General features: G+C 39.6%; 1 long non-coding RNA gene across 1 annotated transcript in view; it reads left to right on the top strand.

The window, feature by feature from the left end:
• The first annotated feature begins 352 nt into the window (after nt 1-352).
• Nucleotides 353-9,443, top strand: part of LOC140602183 (uncharacterized) — an 86,922-nt gene continuing 77,831 nt past the window's right edge. Inside the window, exon 1 of the long non-coding RNA XR_012005154.1 lies at nt 353-428. This is a non-coding gene — a long non-coding RNA (uncharacterized lncRNA). The remainder of the gene's footprint in view (nt 429-9,443) is intronic.

Below are 9,443 nucleotides of genomic sequence, written 5' to 3'. Positions count from 1 at the left end.
CTCTAAATGTTACAGTATTTATATCCTAACAATAACAGTTCTGACAATTTTTACATGAGCATTTACAAAACTATAAGTAATTTTAAAATTACCTCAAAGTATAGATTCAAATTATTGTGCAATTCAACTTTTAACAGGTAATTAAATTGCTAATCTAAAACTGTAATACTAGTAGGATAAGACTTATTAGAGCTTTATTATGTTGTGGTACCTTCTGTAAACACTCAGAATTGCTGACAGATATTTTATTTCGTTTATAACATGGACCACAGAGGTAAGTGATTTCTAACAAAGAGAATTAATTATTTATCAAGATAATGTACAATATTTAGCTGCCTCTTTCTGTCCATAGGTTTTCTTTACCTAGTCATCCTGCCGCACCTCCTGAACATCTGAAAGAACCTTGGGTATACATGAGGAAAGCACAGGTTGGCTATTGTTTATTTTTTATTTTGGTTTTCCACACCAAGTTCTTTTTTTTTTTAATTTATTTTTTATTGGTGTTCAATTTACCAACATACAGAATAACCCCCAGTGCCCGTCACCCATTCACTCCCACCCCCCGCCCTCCTCCCCTTCTACCACCCCTAGTTCGTTTCCCAGAGTTAGCAGTCTTTACGTTCTGTCTCCCTTTCTGATATTTCCCACACACTTTTAAATTAAATGGGGATTCTCTAGGTATCTTGTTATTGTATTTTAGCTTAATTCAATTTTGGCATAAATCGTACTCTGAATAATTTTAATACATTTAAGTCTCCCAATCTAATTGTGGATTTTTATATTTTCTTTTTTTTAGTTTTGTTAATTATAGCTTTATGTAGTTTGAAGTTATGTTACTAGGTATATATACTAAGGATTATGATGTATTTCTTTTGGATTTTTCCCTTTGCATTGTGAAATATATACCTTTTCTGTAATCATTTCTTTCTCAAAGTCTTGAATCTCTTCAAATCTATTCATTTTTTTTAAATGTGTTTTCTTCACAATTTGATTTTTAAGGCAACTCTTATGTTTACCAACTTTCTTAGTAGTTTTGTCTCCACTCTAAAATATATATTTCTAGGATTCTGTATCTTCTTTCTTGAGTTTTATCATAGCATTTATTAGTTTATCTAATTAAATACTGCAGTGGGGTCTTTTCATATATTTTATCACATTCTAATTGCTTTTAGGTACTTTTAAAATATTAGTTTATACTTTCATCTGTTTTATCAGTATATTTTTCAATAGTTAAAAAAAATTTCCACTATGGATATTATTAGGTTCTTTGGTCTTTTGTTTTATAAGAAATTGTAGTGAAATTTGACTGTGATACTTTTCTTGCTAATTTTTATATGAATATAATTTGTCTGAATTGTTAGTGAGAGAAATGGCTACAAAACTGCTTTTCTGTCTCATAATAATTAAAAAGGTCTGACTTTATATTCTCTGAGATCTCCTGATTCTTTTCCCTTTCCCTGCCCCTAGCAATTTTTTTTCTTCTTTCATTTTTATTTATCTCAGTATTGAAATCCATATCTCTCATTTTTTTCCAATATGGGGCTTTGTTCTGGAAGAGGGCTTTAGTGGCTATTGTTCTTTTACCTTGACATGAACAGAAGGGGCATGTGGCCTGCCATAATCCCTGTCTCATCATATTCATATCTTTGTGTAATCCTTTCTCTGTGTATGTGGGCAGGGACTGTGACTTGTGTGTGTGTGTGTGTGTGTGTGTGTGTATGACTTTTTTTTGAACCATGAGACTATAACAAAAAAAAGGATGATATGCCATTCCTGTGATTACGTTACATTATTTAGAACCACATTTTACTAGCAGACTTGCTAGTAAAGAAGAAAAACTTTCTTCTTTACCTGGCTTTGAGGAAGAGATCATTCCTAAGGGGTCCATCTTGCGAGAAAGTTAGAGTATCCTGCAGAGGCAGCCAACAAGAAACCAGGCTACTCAGTTTTAAAAAGGCAAGGAAATTGATTTTGCCAACAACTTGAATAGGAAGTGTTTCTTCCCCAGTGGAGGCTTCAGATGGGAATGCAGATAGATCAACATTTTGATAGCAGTCTTCTGAGACCATTAAGTGGAGGACCTATGTAAGTTCATGCTCCCAGACTCTGAACACAAAAACTGTGAGATAACAAATGTGTGTTATGTTAAGCCACTAAGGTCATGGTCATTTGTTATGAAGCAGTAGATAACTAATACAGACCTTTCAGATCTTGCTTCAGGACCTGTTTAATTACTTAAAATGTAGATGCACAAAACTCTTCCAACTTCAGCTGCAGCTACAATTCCCCAGTAATTAGCTTTCTGTACTTTTTAGTGAATACTTTTGACAATATTAGTGTTCTGTTCTCAGCTCTGGCAGACACACTTCTCTACCTTCTACTGATGTAATGTTTGCCTTGAAGCTATAGGTGATTTTTCTCTACCCATTGTATTTTGGAGTTTATAGGGATACATTTTTAGTTAGTCTCATTTTTTATATTGTCCATGGATATACATGTATATCTACATGTGGTTATGTTTGCCTTTTTGCTCTCTATTCTGCAAAAGAAATCACATTGCTATCTTCCAAACATTTCTTTATGCACATTGTTAAAATTTGCTGGCTCATGCCAAATTGCTATTCAGACTGGTATACTCTCTAGATCTGTGGAAAACATTTTCAATTACCCAACATTCTTGGCAGCAGCAGGAATTGTTAGCTTTTAACATGAAAATTGGTCGATTTGCTAGTTGTAAAATAATATCTAACTATGGTTAGATTTTCATTTCTTTATTATATTTATGACTTTAAAAAATAATGAACTTTATGAATTTATGCTTTGCTCTTTTTTCTTTTGGGTCATTTGCCTTTTATTGATCTTAATCATTAGTCTATATATTTTGGAGACTAATGTTCTGTATTCATCATAAATATCTTTGCTACATATTCAATTTCTATTTTGATGTTTAATTATGCATTTTATGCATTAAGGGTTTTATTATAATGTAGTTAAATTTATTTACATTTTTCTTTGTAGATTTGTCCTGATTGTATCTTTTTAAAGATTTCTTCTCTTGTCTGTACTTCCAAAGATTTTAAAGTTTGGCTTTTCAAATTCAGATTATTAAATCAAGTGGATTTGATCCATGTACATGGTATGAGATAGGAATTCATTTTGTACTCCTTTGTAATGTCACTTTATTTTTTTTTTGTTTTGTTTTGTTTTTTTTTTTTTTTACTTTCATTTTTTTTTATTGGTGTTCAATTTACTAACATACAGAATAACACCCAGTGCCCGTCACCCATTCACTCCCACCCCCCGCCCTCCTCCCCTTCTACCGCCCCTAGTTCGTTTCCCAGAGTTAGCAGTCTTTACGTTCTGTCTCCCTTTCTGATATTTCCCACACATTTCTTCTCCCTTCCCTTATTTTCCCTTTCACTATTATTTATATTCCCCAAATGAATGAGAACATATAATGTTTGTCCTTCTCCGACTGACTTACTTCACTCAGCATAATACCCTCCAGTTCCATCCACGTTGAAGCAAATGGTGGGTATTTGTCATTTCTAATAGCTGAGTAATATTCCATTGTATACATAAACCACATCTTCTTTATCCATTCATCTTTCGTTGGACACCGAGGCTCCTTCCACAGTTTGGCTATCGTGGCCATTGCTGCTAGAAACATCAGGGTGCAGGTGTCCCGGCGTTTCATTGCATTTGTATCTTTGGGGTAAATCCCCAACAGTGCAATTGCTGGGTCGTAGGGCAGGTCTATTTTTAACTCTTTGAGGAACCTCCACACAGTTTTCCAGAGTGGCTGCACCAGTTCACATTCCCACCAACAGTGTAAGAGGGTTCCCTTTTCTCCGCATCCTCTCCAACATTTGTTGTTTCCTGCCTTGTTAATTTTCCCCATTCTCACTGGTGTGAGGTGGTATCTCATTGTAGTTTTGATTTGTATTTCCCTGATGGCAAGTGATGCAGAGCATTTTCTCATATGCATGTTGGCCATGTCTATGTCTTCCTCTGTGAGATTTCTGTTCATGTCTTTTGCCCATTTCATGATTGGATTGTTTGTTTCTTTGGTGTTGAGTTTAATAAGTTCTTTATAGATCTTGGAAATTAGCCCTTTATCTGATATGTCATTTGCAAATATCTTCTCCCATTCTGTAGGTTGTCTTTGGGTTTTGTTGACTGTATCCTTTGCTGTGCAAAAGCTTCTTATCTTGATGAAGTCCCAATAGTTCATTTTTGCTTTTGTTTCTTTTGCCTTCGTGGATGTATCTTGCAAGAAGTTACTATGGCCGAGTTCAAAAAGGGTGTTGCCTGTGTTCTTCTCTAGGATTTTGAGGGAATCTTGTCTCACATTTAGATCTTTCATCCATTTTGAGTTTATCTTTGTGTATGGTGAAAGAGAGCGATCTAGTTTCATTCTTCTGCATGTGGATGTCCAATTTTCCCAGCACCATTTATTGAAGAGACTGTCTTTCTTCCAATGGATAGTCTTTCCTCCTTTATCGAATATTAGTTGCCCATAAAGTTCAGGGTCCACTTCTGGATTCTCTATTGTGTTCCACTGATCATTCTCTATTCTGTTCCACTGATTTTGTGCCAGTACCACACTGTCTTGATGACCACAGCTTTGTAGTACAACCTGAAATCTGGCATTGTGATGCCCCCAGATATGGTTTTCTTTTTTAAAATTCCCCTGCTATTCGGGGTCTTTTCTGATTCCACACAAATCTTAAAATAATTTGTTCTAACTCTCTGAAGAAAGTCCATGGTATTTTGATAGGGATTGCATTAAACGTGTATATTGCCCTGGGTAACATTGACATTTTCACAATATTAATTCTGCCAATCCATGAGCATGGAATATTTTTCCATCTCTTTGTGTCTTCCTCAATTTCTTTCAGAAGTGTTCTATAGTTTTTAGGGTATAGATCCTTTACATCTTTGGTGAGGTTTATTCCTAGGTATCTTATGCTTTTGGGTGCAATTGTAAATGGGATTGACTCCTTAATTTCTCTTTCTTCAGTCTCATTGTTAGTGTATAGAAATGCCACTGACTTCTGGGCATTGATTTTGCATCCTGCCACGCTACCGAATTGCTGTATGAGTTCTAGCAATCTTGGGGTGGAGACTTTTGGGTTTTCTATGTAGAGTATCATGTCATCGGCGAAGAGGGAGAGTTTGACTTCTTCTTTGCCAATTTGAATGCCTTTAATGTCTTTTTGTTGTCTGATTGCTGAGGCTAGGACTTCCAGTACTATGTTGAATAGCAGTGGTGAGAGTGGACATCCCTGTCTTGTTCCTGATCTTAGGGGAAAGGCTCCCAGTGCTTCCCCATTGAGAATGATATTTGCTGTGGGCTTTTCATAGATGGCTTTTAAGATGTCGAGGAATGTTCCCTCTATCCCTACACTCTGAAGAGTTTTGATCAGGAATGGATGCTGTATTTTGTCAAATGCTTTCTCTGCATCCAATGAGAGGATCATATGGTTCTTGGTTTTTCTCTTGCTGATATGATGAATCACATTGATTGTTTTACGGGTGTTGAACCAGCCTTGTGTCCCAGGGATAAATCCTACTTGGTCATGGTGAATAATTTTCTTAATGTATTGTTGGATCCTATTGGCCAGTATCTTGTTGAGAATTTTTGCATCCATGTTCATCAGGGATATTGGTCTGTAATTCTCCTTTTTGGCGGGGTCTTTGTCTGGCTTTGGAATTAAGGTGATGCTCGCTTCATAGAACGAATTTGGAAGTACTCCATCTCTTTCTATCTTTCCAAACAGCTTTAGGAGAATAGGTATGATTTCTTCTTTAAACGTTTGATAAAATTCTCCTGGGAAGCCATCTGGCCCTGGACTCTTGTGTCTTGGGAGGTTTTTGATGACTGCTTCAATTTCCTCCCTGGTTATTGGCCTGTTCAGGTTTTCTATTTCTTCCTGTTCCAGTTTTGGTAGTTTGTGGCTTTCCAGGAATGTGTCCATTTCTTCTAGATTGCCTAATTTTATGGCGTATAGCTGTTCATAATATGTTTTTAAAATCGTTTGTATTTCCTTGGTGTTGGTAGTGATCTCTCCTTTCTCATTCATGATTTTATTAATTTGAGTCTTCTCTCTCTTCTTTTTAATAAGGCTGGCTAATGGTTTATCTATCTTATTAATTCTTTCAAAGAACCAACTCCTGGTTCTGTTGATCTGTTCCACAGTTCTTCTGGTCTCGATTTCGTTGAGTTCTGCTCGAATCTTTATTAGCTCCCTTCTTCTCTTGGGTGTAGGATCTATTTGCTGTTTTTTCTCTAGCTCCTTTATGTGTAAGGTTAGCTTTTGTATTTGAGTTCTTTCCAGTTTTTGAATGGATGCTTGTATTGCGATGTATTTCCCCCTTAGGACTGCTTTTGTTGCATCCCAAAGATTTTGAACGGTTGTATCTTCATTCTCATTAGTTTCCATGAATCTTTTTAATTCTTCCTTAATTTCCTGGTTGACCCTTTTATCTTTTAGCAGGATGGTCCTTAACCTCCATGTGTTTGAGGTCCTTCCAAACTTCTTGTTGTGATTTAGTTCTAATTTCAAGGCATTATGGTCCGAGAATATGCAGGGGACAATCCCAATCTTTTGGTATCGGTTCAGACCCGATTTGTGACCCAATATGTGGTCTATTCTGGAGAAAGTTCCATGTGCGCTTGAGAAGAATGTGTATTCAGTTGAGTTTGGATGTAAAGTTCTGTAGATATCTGTGAAATCCATCTGGTCCAGTGTATCATTTAAAGCTCTCATTTCTTTGGAGATGTTTTGCTTAGAAGACCTATCGAGTATAGAAAGAGCTAGATTGAAGTCACCAAGTATAAGTGTATTATTATCTAAGTATTTCTTCACTTTGGTTAATAATTGATTTATATATTTGGCAGCTCCCACATTCGGAGCATATATATTGAGGATTGTTAAGTCCTCTTGTTGAATAGATCCTTTAAGTATGATATAGTGCCCCTCTTCATCTCTCACTACAGTCTTTGGGGTAAATTTTAGTTTATCTGATATAAGGATGGCTACCCCTGCTTTCTTTTGAGGACCATTCGAATGGTAAATGGTTCTCCAACCTTTTATTTTCAGGCTGTAGGTGTCCTTCTGTCTAAAATGAGTCTCTTGTAGACAGCAAATAGATGGGTCCTGCTTTTTTATCCAGTCTGAAACCCTGCGCCTTTTGATGGGGTCATTAAGCCCGTTCACATTCAGAGTTACTATTGAGAGATATGAGTTTAGTGTCATCATGATATCTATTCAGTCTTTGTTTTTGTGGACTGTTCCACTGAACTTCTTCTTAAAGGGGAATTTTAAGAGGCCCCCTTAAAATTTCTTGCAGAGCTGGTTTGGAGGTCACATATTCTTTTAGTTGCTGCCTGTCTTGGAAGCTCTTTATCTCTCCTTCCATTTGAATGAGAGCCTCGCTGGATAAAGTATTCTTGGTTGCATGTTCTTCTCATTTAGGACCCTGAATATATCCTGCCAGCCCTTTCTGGCCTGCCAGGTCTCTGTGGAGAGGTCTGCTGTTACCCTAATACTCCTCCCCATAAAAGTCAGGGATTTCTTGTCTCTTGCTGCTTTAAGGATCTTCTCTTTATCTTTGGAATTTGCAAGCTTCACAATTAAATGTCGAGGTGTTGAACGGTTTTTATTGATTTTAGGGGGGGATCTCTCTATTTCCTGGATCTGAATGCCTGTTTCCCTTCCCAGATTAGGAAAGTTTTCAGCTAGAATTTGTTCAAATACATATTCTGGCCCTCTGTCCCTTTCGGCGCCCTCGGGAACCCCAATTAAACGTAGGTTTTTCTTCCTCAGGCTGTCGTTTATTTCCCTTAATCTATCTTCATGGTCTTTTAATTGTTTGTCTCTTTTTTCCTCAGTTTCCCTCTTTGCTATCAACTTGTCTTCTAGGTCACTCACTCGTTCTTCCACCTCGTTAACCCTCGTCGTTAGGACTTCTAGTTTGGATTGCATCTCATTCAATTGATTTTTAATTTCTGCCTGATTAGCTCTAAATTCTGCAGTCATGAAGTCTCTTGAGTCCTTTATACTTTTTTCTAGAGCCACCAGTAGCTGTGTAATAGTGCTTCTGAATTGGCTTTCTGACATTGAATTGTAATCCAGATTTTGTAACTCTGTGGGAGAGAGGACTGTTTCTGATTCTTTCTTTTGAGGTGAGGTTTTCCTTCTAGTCATTTTGCTCAGTGCAGAGTGGCCAAAAGCAAGTTGTATTGGGAAAAAGAGAAAAAGAGAGGAGAGAAAGAAGGAAAGAAAAGAGAAAGAGAAAAAAAAAGGGAAGAAAAAGAAAAAAAAAAACGAAAAAAAAAAAAAGAAGAAAAAGAGAAAGAAAAAGGAGAAAAAAAGAGGGTGGGGGAAGGAAACAAATCAAAAAGCAAAACAAATCAAAAAGCAAAACAAAGCAAAAACAAAAACAAAAACAAACAAACAAAAAAAGAACCACCGGGGAGTATCTTCTGATTCTGTGTTAAGTCCCTTGGCTTCTCCTGGAAGTTGTCCGTCTAGCTGGTGTTCTGGGGGAGGGGCCTGTTGTGCTGATTTTCAGGTGTTAGCAGTTGGGGGAGCTGCTGTGCCCCTGCCTGGTGCAGGGCTCGGTGGGGGTTGTTTACCCCGTGAGGCCGCAGGAGGAACAGCCCCAGTGGCGGGGCAGCTCTGGAAACCTGGATTCAGCTCCCGCAGGAACTCCGTCTGCAGGGCCTGGAGGCTCCGGGGCGGGGCCGCTGATCTGCTCAGCTGGGGCAGGAGCGTCCTCACTGTCCTGGGCCCTCCCGGCCTCTGCCTGTCCCGGGGGGGAGGCGGGATCCTGGGCTGTGTCCCGGCGCCCTGTGCTCCGGAGCCTGCGCTGTTGGATTCGCGCTCCCGCCCCGCAGCCCCCTCCGCGGAGCCGCCCCCGAGCCCCCCCAGCTGCTCCCCCCCGCAGCCCCCTCCGCGGAGCCGCCCCCGAGCCCCCCGAGCTGCTCCCGCCCCGCAGCCCCCTCCGCGGAGCCGCCCCCGAGCCCCCCGAGCTGCTCCGGGTCCCGCCGGGCGCTGCAGCCCTTAGGGAGCTCGGCGCACTCTCCCGGGGCGCAGGTCCCTGTTAGTGTCCCCAGGAGCCCGAGGGCATCCCCGCCCTCCTGGGTCCTGCTCCACCTCCCTGCGAGCCCCTTTCCCCCGGGAAGGTCGGTGCAGCTCCTGCTCCTCCGGGACGGGGCTCTCCTGTCCTGGGGACACTCGCCCCGGCCTCAGCCCGGCTCCTCGCGGGCCCCTCCCCCTTGGAGGCCTTTTGTGTCTTTATTTCTTTTTCCCCGTCTTCCTACCTTGATAGATGCGCGAACTCTTCTCACTGTAGCATTCCAGCTGGTCTCTCTTTAAATCTCAGGCCGAATTCATAGATTTTCAGGATAATTTGAAGGTTTTCTAGGTAGTTTG

This window comes from Canis lupus, chromosome 13 (assembly GCF_048164855.1).
Source record: "Canis lupus baileyi chromosome 13, mCanLup2.hap1, whole genome shotgun sequence".
Lineage (NCBI taxonomy): Eukaryota > Metazoa > Chordata > Mammalia > Carnivora > Canidae > Canis > Canis lupus.
This window is presented reverse-complemented; position numbering and strand designations above follow the sequence as displayed.